General features: G+C 42.6%; 1 protein-coding gene across 1 annotated transcript in view; it reads left to right on the forward strand.

Annotated features, from left to right (window-relative positions):
* The window catches only part of frmd4a (FERM domain containing 4A), an 88643-nt gene that overhangs the window by 15648 nt on the left and 57295 nt on the right, over positions 1–15700 (forward strand). The gene's annotated exons all lie outside the window — the stretch shown is intronic.

A 15700-nucleotide genomic window follows, 5' to 3' on the forward strand; every position in this document is an offset into this window, starting at 1 on the left:
CGAAGGTGGTGGCGTCTGCGATTTGCTGAGACAAATTTGCTACAAATTTCACCTGGATGCTGTGGCTGACAGGGGACAGGAGGACACATCTCAGCGCCTCATAATGGTGGCTCTGAACATAACGAGATTATAGGCATATGATTATAGTTATAATCACACATACATAATCTATTTGTTAGCGCTATGTGCACCAAACTCCCCACTAGTTTCCCATCACACAGTTCCCATTCTGCTGGTCAGACAGAACAATGTGCCTACATCAGAGCTACTAACCCTTGGGATTGAAGTTTAAGTTGCACACTTATTCTTTATATATGAACCATGCTTTTACCTTATCCTCCAAGGTAAAGCAAAATGTTCATTTCAATGATGTATGCATAATTCAGAGAGCTAACAAAATGAATAAGTAAATGCATAACACAAGGCAAACAAGATTTGAAGTATGATCGAGCGTTCATGTTAAATGTGCCTCTTCGGAATAGAAAAAAGAGTGTTATTGTTTCACATGGTATAATCAATGTGCGTAAGTAACAAAACAAAATGGGGGAATAACATGACATAGAATATAAAAGATAACAACATTAAAAAGAACAAGACAAGGGCAGGGACAAAAGCAAACATTATATGTGTATGTTACAAATTAGTGAAGTCATATTTGTACAATGTTCCCAATTTTATATTGTACTCCGACATGGGTGATCAAATCATTCATATTTGGCTGCCAATAGCATTTGGAGATGGCTAAAACAAGCAGATGACTGACAACATTTTACATTTTCTATGGTATATCCTGTGAATTAACTAAAATAGCCTTCCCTCAAGTGGCTCTCATATGGTATATTGCGAAAAGGGGGAATTCCATGTTTAATGTTTCTCTTCCAATGGTCAACATGAGAGTATGCCAAATGAAAACAGATATAATATTTGGATTCATATCCTACAGCAGCAATGAAAATGTAAATCAATGTTAACTGCTCCTTCATTTTCTGCAGAATATTGTGAACAGTTCATTTTGTATGATGTATGGCATGTCCTGCTCAGGGCAGCTGGAGTGGAGTGTGCTGGCCAGTGACTTGTGTTTTCAAGCATATCAGTCAGGGAATATCCTCTGCCTCAACTTCCAAATAATCCGTCATGTTGGAAGCCAAGACATTCATGTGCCAGGGAATCTCTCCCCAGCTGAGCATTGGTGAATTTTTATTTTTTCTAATGGCAACTGGAAATTTCCATGACTGTCTTACCACTAGAACCTATGCACACTAAACATTTCTGTGACTAGTTTTTGAATCTACTAAATTAAGTATTGAAACTCGTGGTTTCCTAACATATATTCAATAACGGCAAAACAGGGTCAACAGTAAGCTTTGCCCTTCCAAAATAAAGCCTAGTATTGTCTGGATTGCGCATGCTAGAGCAAACTAGACATGTTGAAATCCATGTGAGGCTATATTTCAATGAGAAACAAATTACTTCCCATCGGTCTTCTTCCAGTTGGTAAATACCATATGATAATGTACAGTACATGTGTTTTAAAATTCATAGGGAGAATAAATGTCATGAATATTATTATGAAATATTTCACAACCTTATGTGTAAAATGGATGTAAAATAATCTTCCCTGAGAGATCCAAGCGAAAAAGTCACAGTACAATCATGGGGATTTTACTGATTGTACAGCGGTTTAAATACCTCCGGCAGATGATGAGATTGCAATCCTCTGAACTCGAGTGTAAAAACAGGGTTGAATGTAAAAAGGTCAAAGGGTGTTATTGGAGCATTTTAATACCACGGAATCAAATGAAAACAGGAAGCTTTTCCTGACATGCACATGACAGGAGCCTCTTTGACTCCTTGCTCACATTGTGAAATAGGGTCACGTCTTTAGACAAATTATTGTTTACACACTAGCCGTTCTCTATTTGCCCTGAACGTGCCAAAGCCGCTATAAGTGTAAAGCAGTGAATGAGAAATGAGCTTGGACCAGCCTTCAGTGCGCATTGACTGCATCATGCCTCTCCAGAGAATTGAAGACTGCTATTTATTTGTGTATTATAAAATAATGCATTCGTGCATAGCCTTTCAGCAGCAGGGTTGTTGAGTAAAAAACAACAGGAAATATGATTTGTTTATGACATTGGATTCATATTTATTGTGGGTGCATTGTAGGGGAAGCACAGGCATTAGGTACTGGAAGGCAGTGGAATTTGTTTTCCCTTTTACCATGATCAGAATATGGAATCACCAGATTAAGTTACAGCAAGAGTGGATTTTGCATGCAAAGAAGCTTCAAAATGGATACAATGAAAACAGCTTCAGACGATTCTTTATCACTCTTTGGTGGTGACTGCATGATCAGAACTGTACTGTGTATTCCATATTTGGATTTCAACAAAGAAAGTTTCTGAGAAAAACAAGGAAGAAGTGACAAGAGTGGATGAATGCAGCCGGTATTCATTCAGTCTCCAGGGTTCTCTATGGAGTGAGGCCTAGTCCTTCTCCCGTCTTGTCCCACAGTATTGACTAAGGTCTGCTAGAGTCTCCACACCTGTGTTGGCTCAAGTCTGTATGGGAATGGGGAATAACCACACCTGTGTTGGCTCAAGTCTGTGTGGGAATGGGGAATAACCACACCTGTGTTGGCTCAGGTCCGCAAGGATGGATAGTTACAGCCACTAAGCCTATCCTGGGGACTCCTCTGTGGTGAAATACTGGCTTGGTCTAGTCTGTACCTTGCACTCTGAAAGTATTGCATATTTTGTCAGATGAAGGACACAAAGGTCTTTCTCTGCCTAGACTTCTGAAAGAGATTTCAGAAATTTCTTTTCGGTTGATTTCCAGACAGTTGCAGTTCCACAAGATGCCATTATATTACTAAATGAAGTGAGAAACCAATCAATCTGTTAACAGTGTCTCGACAGTTATGTGTGCCTGATGAAAAGACCAATAATGAACAGAGCTCCATGTATAAATGCAGATTAAAGTCAGATGGTTATGCGGCTGAAAGGAGTAGAGGAAGATATATAGTGCTCATCAAGGTCTCCTTTAACTGCATGGCATAGAGATCGTTAAACATGAACAGAATGAATACTGAATTACTGTCTCACTATATATTGAAACTCATTTGGAAAGGCCCAATGGTGCAAACACCACCAAATGAAACCTACTGTAAATTGTCTAGTGTAAAAGTTTGTAACTTTGTACAACAACCCCCCACACCCCACACACAGACATACCCACTCACATCTACTGCAGGCATGCGTATGGATACCCTTCTCCTTGGCTTAAGCCTCAGCCAATGTTGGAGTAATGAGCTTTTTTACTCAGCATTGGGCAGCAGCCTATATCACTAATTACATCACCCTTAAGTCTGAGATTGGAAAGCAGGAAACCGGACCCAAATATTACAGAGCAGTGATGCAATAAGCCTGGTAGGCTTTAAATAGCCATAATGTGAACCCCACCAGTACATCATGCATGTGCACAGCTATACCCCTCATACTGTACACTTTCAGCACAGTCACACAAACACACATTTAGCAGTCATATGCTGACATACAAATGTGCATAGCTATGTAGCTAGTGGTAGTTCAGATACACTGTGTTTGTCTTTTCCACAAATTGTTCCCTGTATAACTCAGTGTGTATGGAGCAAATCATTCTTACCAATTTGTTCTACCTGTCAGTCTGCATGCAGTACTGTCTGTGTGCTGGGGGTTTGAGAGAAGACAGAGAGTTAAGCAGCAAGCTGAAAGTGCTGCTTCCAGTCAGTGTTGGCTGCGGTTGGTTGGATTTTATTTGTAATGCAAAGGTATCTGGTTAGCCAGCTGCCGTGTGTGCTTGCACGTGTATGCGTAAGTATGTGCAGGTGTGCATTTTTTGTCTATGCTAGGCATGAATGCCTGCCTGTGCTTGCGAAGGTTGGTTGAAATGAAGAAAACAATCTGATGCGGCCTCTGCTATTTTTCTGCTTCCTCTCATTTGGAAATCTCGAATGGTAACTCAAACAGGCACCGTACAATTACATTAGATCTTCCAGACATACTTCCCCCTGAAATTTGCCAAATATCCGACTCCGGCCCCACCGTTTCCTGGCTCTTTCCACACACCTTCCCTCCAGTCTTGGTCTCTGAGCTCTGAGCGAGGGGAAACAGCAGCTTTGTCATGCGTATTTAAATATGAAAAGGTAGTGGAGCCGGTTCCGATCCTGGCCAGGGCAGAAATGAAACCCAGAGCGGCTCACAGTTTGAGGTGGAACTGTGGGAAGCTCCCGTTTCATTAGGGCCCTGTGAAAACTGCAGAGTCGGCTCAGCACTGGAGACCGAAGAAATAACGGAGGATAAAAGAGCTCTGTCACATTCTATAGGCTGCCTGTCACGTCCTCTCCCAGGGCCCAAATGTCCATTAGTGAGATAACCTCAGCATGGGCTGGGAAGTCTGTGCTTTGAGAGGTTTAAAAGAGCACTCTGTCTCAAATGGAGGGGGACTACAATCTGCAAGCCGGTCGCCATGTGTGTATATTATGTTTTTAGGGCATCACTTAAGGCACAGCATTCTTGCCCTCTTTCACTTAAAGTGTAATTTCATTGCAGGTCACGACGTGATGTATTTTGGACCGACACACATAAGCATAGGTTTCTTTTCAACTTTGGGGGGAGACACACTGCTGGACCACCTAAAAGTAGAAGAAGATGAGGATTGAAGATGAGGGAATTCCCTCATACAGACCAATAATCCTTTGAGCAAAATACATAATGTAGCCTGCTTGCATTTGGGAGGAGAGGAACTTCTACAAATAGTCAGATTTTGCTGACTATTCAGCTGTTTGGGTTGTTAATTGGGAGTTTAAGTACAGTGAGGGTCAGCCAGGATCCTTTATGTGGGGAGGATAAACACCCAGCCAGAACAGATATTTATTTGGCCCTTGTTGCTGCAGTGCTGAGTGGATGCATAATGATACCTGCAGAATTTATTAATAGTCTACAGAGCGTCAGAGTACCTCTACTTTACATTCTGGGCATTGACAATGTGTTGCATCTGGATCGCAAAAGTAAATCCCACCGGTCCTATACTGGACTCTTATGCAGAGTCAGGGAAATCTCCCAAGCCTGAGAGCTATAGCTTTGGCTATTACATCAGCCTGGGTGGGAAGAAGGGAAGAGAAGAGTTTACACATTACATTGGGACGGCATTAGCTCAGGCGGTAAGAGCGGTCGTCAGGGACTCAAAAGTTGCTAGTTCAATCCCCTACCCTGGGTGTGTCAAAGTGTCCCTGAGCAATACACCAATCCCCTAATTGCTCCCAATGATTTGGTTGGTGCCTTGCATGGCAGCATTTTGCCATTGGTGTGTGACTGTGTGTGAATGAATAAATAAGAGGTACTAATTGCTTACGTGTCTGTATACTGGTAATAAATGCCGGGGGAGGTCCGATGCTATCCCTGTGAAGCATACTGCAACTGTGTGAGGGTTGCAGGGCAGGATCCAGGTTTGATGACTTAAAATCTGAACTTTCCATAAGATATTTTCTTCATATTGGCCACAAAGAGTAGTATTTAAAATAAATTTTGTCTGTGTGATGCTAGTGTGTTTTTTTTTTTTCCTACTGGGCTTGACATGGCCGCAAAAGGAACAGCATCCCCACTGCTTCTATTTACTGTCACCATAAACCAAATGGATTTGGGGAAGAGACAGACACGCCACTGTTCTCGGCTGCCTAAGTGCTGACATTCTAGCCGCGTTGTCAGTATCGGGTTGTCACGGAAGGAAATGCATACCACCTTGCTATCTTCGCTTTTGGCCTCACCGTTTCTGTTTTAGAAGCACCTGGGGGGTTTTGGGATTCCATTGAGATCTGGGAGTGAACTGTAGGGCAGACGCATGGCCTTAAATGCTCCCTGCAGCTCTCCCTGGCATCTCAAGAATCTGCCAAGCAGAAGGAGCTGGCAGCAGCTCCTTAATGTCCATGCTCAAGTGCCATTTTTACTTTTGTCTGGGAGAAAAAGGGTCCCATTTGCCCAAGTAAATTTGTAAGTAATTGGAGGCAAGTAGTTTACAGCACAAGTCAAGACATGGATACAATTCCTCTTTTCAGTGGCTGTGAGTGGAATTTGATGTCCGAGTGGTTAAAGATTTTGTGAAACGCCATTGGTTTGGGCCCATTTCCCAGAACGGGCAGTTAGCACACAAGCGTTATGTACCGGATAAGGCCACACTTATGCGCATTGCCTTTATAAAATGGAAGAAGAGTTCCTAAACTTGGGCACAGTATGGAGTATAAAATTTGGGCTTGTAAGCCTACTGGCGCAGGTTCAAGTCCTGGGCATGATTTCTACCGTGCCCTTGAGCAGGGTGCTTAAGCTGAATTGTTTCAATGGCTGCATAGTAAATGCATCGCATTTAAACCCCAGTTATGGACATTTGTAAAGTAATGTGTAAGTGAAGTCGCAAACAATGCGAGTTTAAGACTGCACCGCTACACTGAGCGCAATGTATGAATGCACACGCTGCACTGCACAGCAGTCTGCTCCACTGACTCAGATTTCTAACCTAGAATCTGCGGATGTGTGTGGCCTACATACAAGGCCTGGATAAAAATAGGCCCCAGCGAATAAGCACAGAAAAAGAAATAAATTAATAAAGCCACATTGCTTTGAGGAGTAATCTGTCAGCCCTAACCAGAATAAATCTTGGGATTGAGCAGTATGATGTCATTGGGTCCTAAAATCAAATGTGTCCTGGGGAGGAGGCAGTGGAGGAAGACAGGGATGTTATCCAGGGGATTTCAGTATGGTGCTGCTGTGCTATATCTTATTGACTCAGGGTCAAAGAGTAAACTAATCCCAACAAGTGAGTAGATACTGATAGCACAGTCAATACCACTCTCCACACCCCCCCCCCCCTTCCTTCAAAAGAACAATCCCCAACATGTATACTGTGTGTGACAAATCTTTCACAGATTTGCCAAGTCATTTTCTCCTCCACATAAGTGTGACCTCTGGATCTTTTTTGTAAAGGAGAGCAGCCGGCAAAAGCAGACAGAGTTAGGTAGGTGAGATTACAGTAAGGAAACTAATCAAACCACATCAAATGGGGGGATTTGGACATGAGTTGCTGGTTGGCTCACCTATGGTCTGTCCACATTTTAGCCACTCTATTTAGCTAGCTTAAATGCACTTAAGTGAAACGGTCTCCTCATTTGTGACGTTTGTCTAAAATAGTTGTTCTAAAACAGTATACAGCTCTGAGCCTTCAACGTAGTGGTTACCATTCTCAGTTGCTATGCAACAAGCCACACTCAGAGGCAAATTAATCCAAAATTCTATTCAGTGAAACGTTACAGCTATGTCACCTCATTTTAACATATTATTACCCTTTAACTCGGGGTGATAAGATAAATAAGCTCAAATGTTTCCCAAAAGCGTTCACATGCAGAAGCAGAACAAAGATGGTGGAATTTCCAGAGCTTGGGATGCACAGCACTGAGCCATGGGGGACCATCTGACAGAGAGCAGCATTAATCTGTTTTGACTACCGAGGAATACTGCTCTCTATAAATACACTCTATGGGGACTGAGCCATGGAAAAGGGGGGACTTTGGTTCACAACACTTCCCCTGCAAAGCCTAGGCCCTCTCCAGATCATTGTGGATGCAAAGCACCCTGGGATACCTGCGTTAAGCCCTTCTTTTACTACCATTGGATTTGTGTGTAATCAGTCTACAACATGTGAGTGCATGTAGTCACACACATTATGGGCTATCCTCTTGAAGAACCTGAAACATTATTTGTGCTCATGTTTAAATGTATTCATCGCCCTCATGGCTCTACTTGCTGTGGTTTGCCATGAGACAAGGTTAGTTGAAGGGTCATTGCTATCTGCAACAGAGTTGAGAAAACTTTAATTTACACATGGCTTCTATATAGCAGTCGGGTAGACAGACCTCTGGTGGTCTGCAGTGATTATAATATCACCTCTGCTCTGTTGTGCTTGGAGGAGAATAAAGGCTATGCCCTGAGGTCCTTATATTTAATTTAGGAAACACTTGGACCTGTGAGTAGGCCTGAAATGAAAGTGTCATAAAATAAGACAAAGGGGAAAACTGGCTCTGAAAATATCTCGAACTCAAGCTTGAGTATGAAATACTCAATGCTTTTTTTCTAACTGGCCCTAAGTGGAAACACATTGCTCTTACACAGACACATACAGTAGTGTGCTACATATTTGTTTCTGGACATTATCAGGTCTTTTACAGGAATTATTTTCATAACAAGCAATCAAACTGAAAGATACATTTCTTTTTTTAATTTATAAAAACATTCCCTGTCACTATATTCACTTGTGTGCAATGCAGTAAGTCCTGTATCACTAAGTGACAATTAAAATCCATCACAGCCAGGAAATATCAGCAGTGGTCAATGGTATTCAAAGAATCAATTTCCTGTGTTAACTAAATAGCTAGCCATTGTTTGTTTAGTAATAAAGTTATGGAAGCACTACTTTGGGGATCCTTTTTCTTAGACCACAGGAAGCCCAGTTTGTGAAAGAGCTATGATAGAACTAGTTGTGTTTGTAGCAATGTAGGAAATCTGCTTTAGGAAACCAGAGGCTTCATAAACTGCGATACCTCTGGTAATCACCAGAGTTCACGATCTTCAGGGGGAATGTTAATCCCTCGTCCCCTGGGCGAGGGGGAAACAGGAAGAAGGAAGAGGGTGTCACTTGGCATGCAATAGCAAACATGGTAGGAGTCTCAGGTAGCGAAGGGGCAGTGATCCTGTTAGAATTTTCTAAGTAATTCTTATTATAAATACCAACAGGCCGTCCTCATATTAGTGGCTTCTAAAATATAGTGTAAGTCTGCATTTAATAATCACAAGCTGTTATTGACCCCCCTCACTCACATACACATACATACTGTATGCACACACACAGCGTGAGCTGTCTTAATGAAACTAGATTTAACAGCAGCCCTGAGACTCACAGATTTTATTCCCTTTGTGGAAATGCATAGTACCTTTATCCTTTTTGGACTTCTGCATTTCATTTATAAAATAACTCATAATTGACCACTGCTGTGGGGGGGTCAGGGGTGAAGCCTTCTGCAGCTTGCATCAATTACATGGCCAGTGTTGTTTATGTTGTGCAGACCCAGAATAGGTTACATTTAAACCTTTCCCCAACCCTCCATATCTCTCTTGGCAAGCTACAGACATAGCCTTTTTCTTGTCACCAAGGAGACTGAGAAACCTTAACTCAGCGCATTCTCACTAGAAGCAGTAGTCTCCAATGGGGAATCTTGCTGCCGCTGCTTTACATTACTGTGGAAAGCTCTGGGGCAACCACACATAAATGCTTCTTGTCTGCCCATAAATCTCTTTGATTATACAAGGTATCATCGCTTTTGTTATAAGGCAAACTCATTCCCCACCCTTTGCAATCACTCCCCCAACCTCTCCTCCCCCCAGACACAATCCTGGTCTTGCTATTCTCCTGTACTGTATGTTGAGGCCAACCCCTCAAAACGTTTTTGTCCATTACTCAGTTTGGGGATTTGTTTGACATTTAGTAGCCCCCTTTTTGATTCTAAAATCAACCACCCCCACCCCTCGCCGCCAAGCAGAAACATGTGGACCTGGACATTCCCATCCATTCCCGACTGCCCTGGTGCATGCTGGGTTTCCTGGGTTCAAACGGTCAGCCTCCCAATCCTTTTTTTTTTTTTTGTGAGACAACGAGAGCCTTGTGGTGACGACCCACATACCAAGAAAGCTGCCAGTAAGGGCAAAATATAAAAAAATACAGACAAAAACACACAGCAACAACAGTGTCACACTTCCAACAACTGCACTTTGGTAACCAATGTTGTACACACCATAAACTACACTAACAGTTCATACAGCAAGTGCAGCGCTGTTTTTGGCAGGAGGTGAACCTGCTGATTAATGTAGCTACTCTCACAGCTGAAGGACGCTGGTATAAACATCTAAGACAGTGTCTAGGGCATCATCAACCATCCCTACAGTCCCTGATTAGGATTTAAAATATTTGGTTTAAAGACAGGAACATGAATCTCGTCAGTGCACTGCAGTAGGTTGTAGGTTTGTTTGTAGTTTCATCTATGTCATTTAAAATCCGAAATCTGTTCATCATGCATATATATAACTGACCATATATCACTGTACCTGCAAAGCTGGTTATCTACATTTTGTTAACTCGAGCTTTGTCATTTCTGGAAATAACAACACAAGACATTTTCCTGTCTGAGACACAAACAGCTCAGCTTCTTTGTTCCACTATTTTTCTGTATTACCTCAAATAATTGCTTTGTCATTTATTACAAACTCAGGACTAATTGTCTGACTTCAATAAATAAATATATTTGTAACTAAATTTAGTGTGATTACAATATTTCACATACGTCTGTGTAGGCTACATTTGGATTTTAAAGCATGGCTAAAACGCAAATTGAGTTTTTTAAAATAAATTACATCAACTCATGATAAAAACATCAAATACCTTGGGTAGGTTAATCGATTATGTGGGGGAATTATTCGCCATTACAGCTTCCAGTGATGATTGAACCAATACACAGAGTTTGGAAAAAACAAGACAAAATATTTCATTGCGGTCTGAAGAATGGTTCCGGATGCTGGAGGATTTTAAAAAAATGTTGTTCGTTTATATTCTGGACATCTATTTGCAACACAGGCTATATTAAATGTAACTTTCAAATAATATAAAAATTGAGATTTCATTGCCATCATTTAAGAACAAACACATGGTTGCGTGCTGTAGAATATACACCGCAGCATGAGCTAATAATAATTAAATGTTTAAACGTTTTACAATTAAAATGCTGCCATTGTGAACGCAGAAAAATAGGTCTCGACGCACTGAAGGAGAGAGGAGAGGAGACGTGCGAGTGTATTAGAAAGAAGCTTTTCCTTGACGATTTTGACTTTGCTCTGTAGCTCCAGATGTTAGTAGGATGTTCCCCGACTGCCTCACAGCGCACACCCCGTCTTGCTGTGTGTAAAGGTTGTGGTTTCACATGACCCAGCGTCAGAAGTAGCAGGATATGCCCCCCCTTCTTTCTCTCATCCCTTCCCTTCCCCCATATCCAGCCTCGTTTCTCTCATTCAGGATTGTTTTCTTCGGCACGTGAAATGTTTAAGTAATAAAGAAGGAAACTAATCCGAGACCGGTGGATAGTTTTCGTCTACATAGCGGCGACTGATCCCCTCGGATATTCTCTGATGGTATGTTCTCTCTTGCTGCGTGTTTCTAACATTTCATCTCCTCGCCGGTGTCACTCGGGGAAGAAGAGGGGGTCGATTGATGACAAGGAGCTGTTTTGGATATCGCCTGTGCAGCGCTGTTCCGTGGACGAAGGTCCCAATGCTCTTGTGAAAAGCGAGTTTAAACCGGGAGATGGGATGCCTTGATGCTGTGGTCAGCTTTGTCGCTTGCAGTGAGTGAAAATAGAGGGAAGGGCTGTGTCCAGCGGAGAACGCCGGCTACAATGGCATGGGTGCTGCTGTCCTTCTAGGCCAGAAGCAGAGCCTCTCGACTTGGGTTTTTATGCAAAGCTAATACGCTGGGATTAATTAGCGGTCAACCGAATTAAACCGCGCCTTCTTGGGATTTCATGTTGGAGACATTCTGAGATTTAAAAGGTAAGATCATGTTACATCCATTTTTCGTTCAGTAGAAATAGAAATCGCTTAGCATATATTTCTAGCTCGTGCTACCTCTTGTAAAGTTATCATGAGAAACACAGGATTTACACTGAGCATTCTGGCATGGCTGCTGCTACAGGATGTAATGTTAGCTCGCACGCTTAGATGTAGCCTATGCTACAGTCGAACAGCAACGAACGAACGGAATAGAAAATGAGCTATCTGAGCATTTCAGTAACCGTCTGTCCAGTAGAGGCAGCCAATCGCTATCGTAATAATGCACTCAAACTTGTCGTGTATCTGGACAAAAGGGTCTAGCAGAGAAATTAATCCAAGGAATTTTGTTCAAATGCAAGAAAGTCCTTGATTAAGTTGGTTTGCCGGGAATGTAACTAGTCGAGTCTGCTTGTGTGCAACGTCGATGTAGTGCGTGGCACAGTACTACTCGGTATATGACTGCAATGTTGCTTGACATTTGTAACTGTAGTTGCGTGTCAGCTATTTCATGCATAGTTTAAATTTGTGTTCTGTATGCGGGGAACTGTACATTTCAACAACAGGGAATATAGTTTAACACAGCAGATTTTGTAGACTACACTATCTCATGATGCCTATAATTTGGCTTATAATGTGCGGTGGCATCATGAACTAGATTTAACCTGTCAAATCAACTGCTGCCATTTCACTTCTGCATTGTAGTCTTACATTGCAGGTTTCATAAGAGGATTATGAGGTTTTGCCTGCTCTAGTTAATTAGTATGTTTTTACTAGGCATTTGAAAAAACACATCTATATTTTCAGTGGAGTCTGCAGAAAATAATAGGGTGCAGGAAATCAGGCCAAAGCACTTATCACAGAGTTAACAAAAATTATAATGCATTTGTCTGCTCACTCCAGAATCCAAACTAAACCTCACTGACTCTTTCCTGCAAGGGCAGGTGACTTTTCTGAGCACTGGACAGTTTCTGCATTGCAGGGCATGTGGGTCAGAAGGTTAAGGTTGCAAGTAATGATGTATTGCCCACTTCAGTTTGCAGACACATTGCTAAACCTCACCCCTTGAAATTTGTGAGCATCTTCTTAGGCTCTGGAGTGGACATGTCCACATTCTCTGATCTCCCTTTCAAACGTTTAAGTCATTGACATACCGTGTTATACGAGTTAAACCGTTCACTTGTTCCTGAGGAAATCCAGACAGTCCCTACCTGCTCCAGATACCTTAAAATAACACCTCTCGTCAACCCCTTAATTTGCACTCGTGTTGTTGGGTTGACCATGCAAGAAGGGGAAGAGCCTACAGGTGATTCCCGCTTTAGCATTGCTCTCTGGGCTCTCTCTGTTTCTTCCCCAGTGTTTGTTGCCCTGAATGGGTGGAGCTAGAAGGGCTCTGCACAACTCTGCCAAATTCCCCAGGCTGCCCCTTACTTTGAGAACACCACTTCACATGTCAGAAAGACTCAACACAATGTGTCGTGGCCTCATCAAGTTTTGCAATGTGCTATTTCAAAGTTGTTGTTTCTTGTTTTTTTTCCTCCTGCACAAGTATTGAGATGGAAATTACATGCACAAAGAATGCAGTATTTTTTTCTCCTTGAGGTCCTGGAGTAAGTCCTTCCCCCAGATGTTGAGGAAATGTGAACTCTTCAGCATTATTTTGTCACCTTCCCATTGTGAGCTATCCTTAGGGACTCTGCTTCCTGTATGCAGTTTAAAGTCAGATGAAATTGGCTTGCATAACTTTGTTTGCTGAACAAATAACTCTGCAGACTTGCTTTGGAGAAATGCTCCTCCTGGTGGGTAGTGAATGTGGCTTCCATGCAGCTTGCTTGCCCTGTTTGCATTCGTCTTTTTACATGACATATCCAATTTCTTGACAAATCCAATATGTGTTTCATTTTATGATTGAAGTCTAAACACAAGATATAGAATGGATTTTGCAAAATCCTATTTAAATTGCGCCTGGAGGTGGTCTGGTTTGGTATTGGATCTGAATGTAAATACTCCAGTATGTCTTTTCCAATCACCATCATTCTAATGAAACATAACATCCCATACTTAGAGTCGTGAGATGCACTGTTGTTTGGCTGGTTACAGGTCGATTGGAACATCACTGGGATAAATGTGCTCTCACTCTAAACGCACAGAATCATTAAATGTGTAAATGCATGACCACACATAGGCATATGGGATATACTGAAATTCCACTTGTCTTAGTCACTGTTGGACCTTATGAATGACATTGCCATGTGCATAGGGACGACAAACCGTATTGGTGAATTAAAATATTGAAAATGTCTTGGCACATAAGCAGAGGTGGAAGGAAAGGTCACATGATAGCCAGCAAGGGTTTTCCCTGCTCCATATGTAGGCTAGCTAATGAGATCAGCGCTGGGTGTGCTACATTACACGCCCACAGAACATCTTGGAGACAGTCAGTGAAATACTTGGTATCTTTAAAACATGGTGTGGATCTGTCTGTCTGTTCACCCATAGTATCCTTGTGCTGATTCCCCTCCCTCCCCTCTTTCCAGAAATAATGATGCATGCATCCTATATTCTTTCGTTAAGAGCACATCCTACAGCCGCCTCTGATGTGCGTTGTCACCCTGTCACTGTTTCAGCAGGCTTCTTCCCATGCTCTCCTCCTGCAGCTGAGTGCAGTGTGACTGGCCTGTCCCGGCATTACTGGGATATCCCATCATATATGACAGTAGATGCGTTGATGCAGAAGCTTTGTTTGTTGGTACATTTCCTGTGTTGCTCTAAGCAGAGAGCAAAAGGCTGATGTATTTTGGCTGGTTTCTCACCTGTGAGGATGGTTACTTTTTGGTTTACCAAGCTATTTTTTGTTTGGGTTTGTTCTTTGTTCTATCTGTTTCCAGTACTCGGGAGTGCAAGTGGTGGGCAGTGCTTTGATGTCATGTTCATGGGCAGTACCATTGTTTGGGTGTTTACCGTCCTTCCTCTACAATGAAGACCAAACAACACTGACATGCAGACGATTACAGAGTACAAAAACGAGCAAACAAACAAGCCCCTTGATTTTGAGGCTTTATGACCATAGCTGTTTTTTCCAGTATGGTGTGTTGACTCCACTGAAAGGAACATCTGCTGTCATCATAAGTGACTTCCTCAGAGCCCGTTTGTTGTTTCATGTGTGTCACAATCCCCTCGTTGGCGGTTTATTCCTTGACCGAGCTCCTTCATCACTGAATGAATTGCCAATAAACAGGACCCCTGGAGGTCCTTCTGTTCCATCTATGGCCAGTTAAAGAGAAATTTATACCAGCTCTGAAGTGCACGGTGTGGGATAAGGCGTTGACACTGTATGTATGGAGAGTATGACCGTATAAAGGATTTCCTCAGGGAAGGATGCCGGCCTGTCTGTATTGCTGAAAGCCACGGACCGGCACGGGAAGTTGCTTTGGCCGGACCCATTGTTTGCACTGGGTGGGATATTGGGGGAAAGGGCACTTTGAACAGGTTCGGACACTGGGCCTCAAGGGTTTGCATCCCGGCCACAGGGTTAGCCAGGCTGGGCTCAGAGCCATAGGGCATCGACACAGCCATTAGCTCGTCCTTCGCACAAGCTGTTGAAACGGGACGCAATGAAGCGAGTCCCAGAGAGCACCGCAACTCACGGCATGTCACAAGGTGGACCAATCAATAGGGAGGTACCCCGGTGAATTTGGCTGTCTTTTATACGTGTCCTAACTGCCAAAGTAGGAAAGTAGGACTGGAGAACGCTTGTTCACAGCAATGTTAGCTTAGAATGTCACTCTAAACTCTGGGATCCTGCTTCATTGGGCGTCTGGTGTTGTATTAGCTGGTGCCTGCATTTTCATCCAGGAATGTTTCATGCCCTTTTTCAAAAAAGCTTCGGTCAACATTGTTGGTCATCTTGATCCATTTGTGTACTGTGCATTTTTCTAGAGGAAGGTGCTGTACCTTTGTGTTTGCCTAACATGAATATCTGTTGATATCATTGCAGTTTTTATCCAGGTCTACAAAGCTTATCATGC

This window comes from Conger conger, chromosome 8 (assembly GCF_963514075.1).
Source record: "Conger conger chromosome 8, fConCon1.1, whole genome shotgun sequence".
NCBI lineage: Eukaryota > Metazoa > Chordata > Actinopteri > Anguilliformes > Congridae > Conger > Conger conger.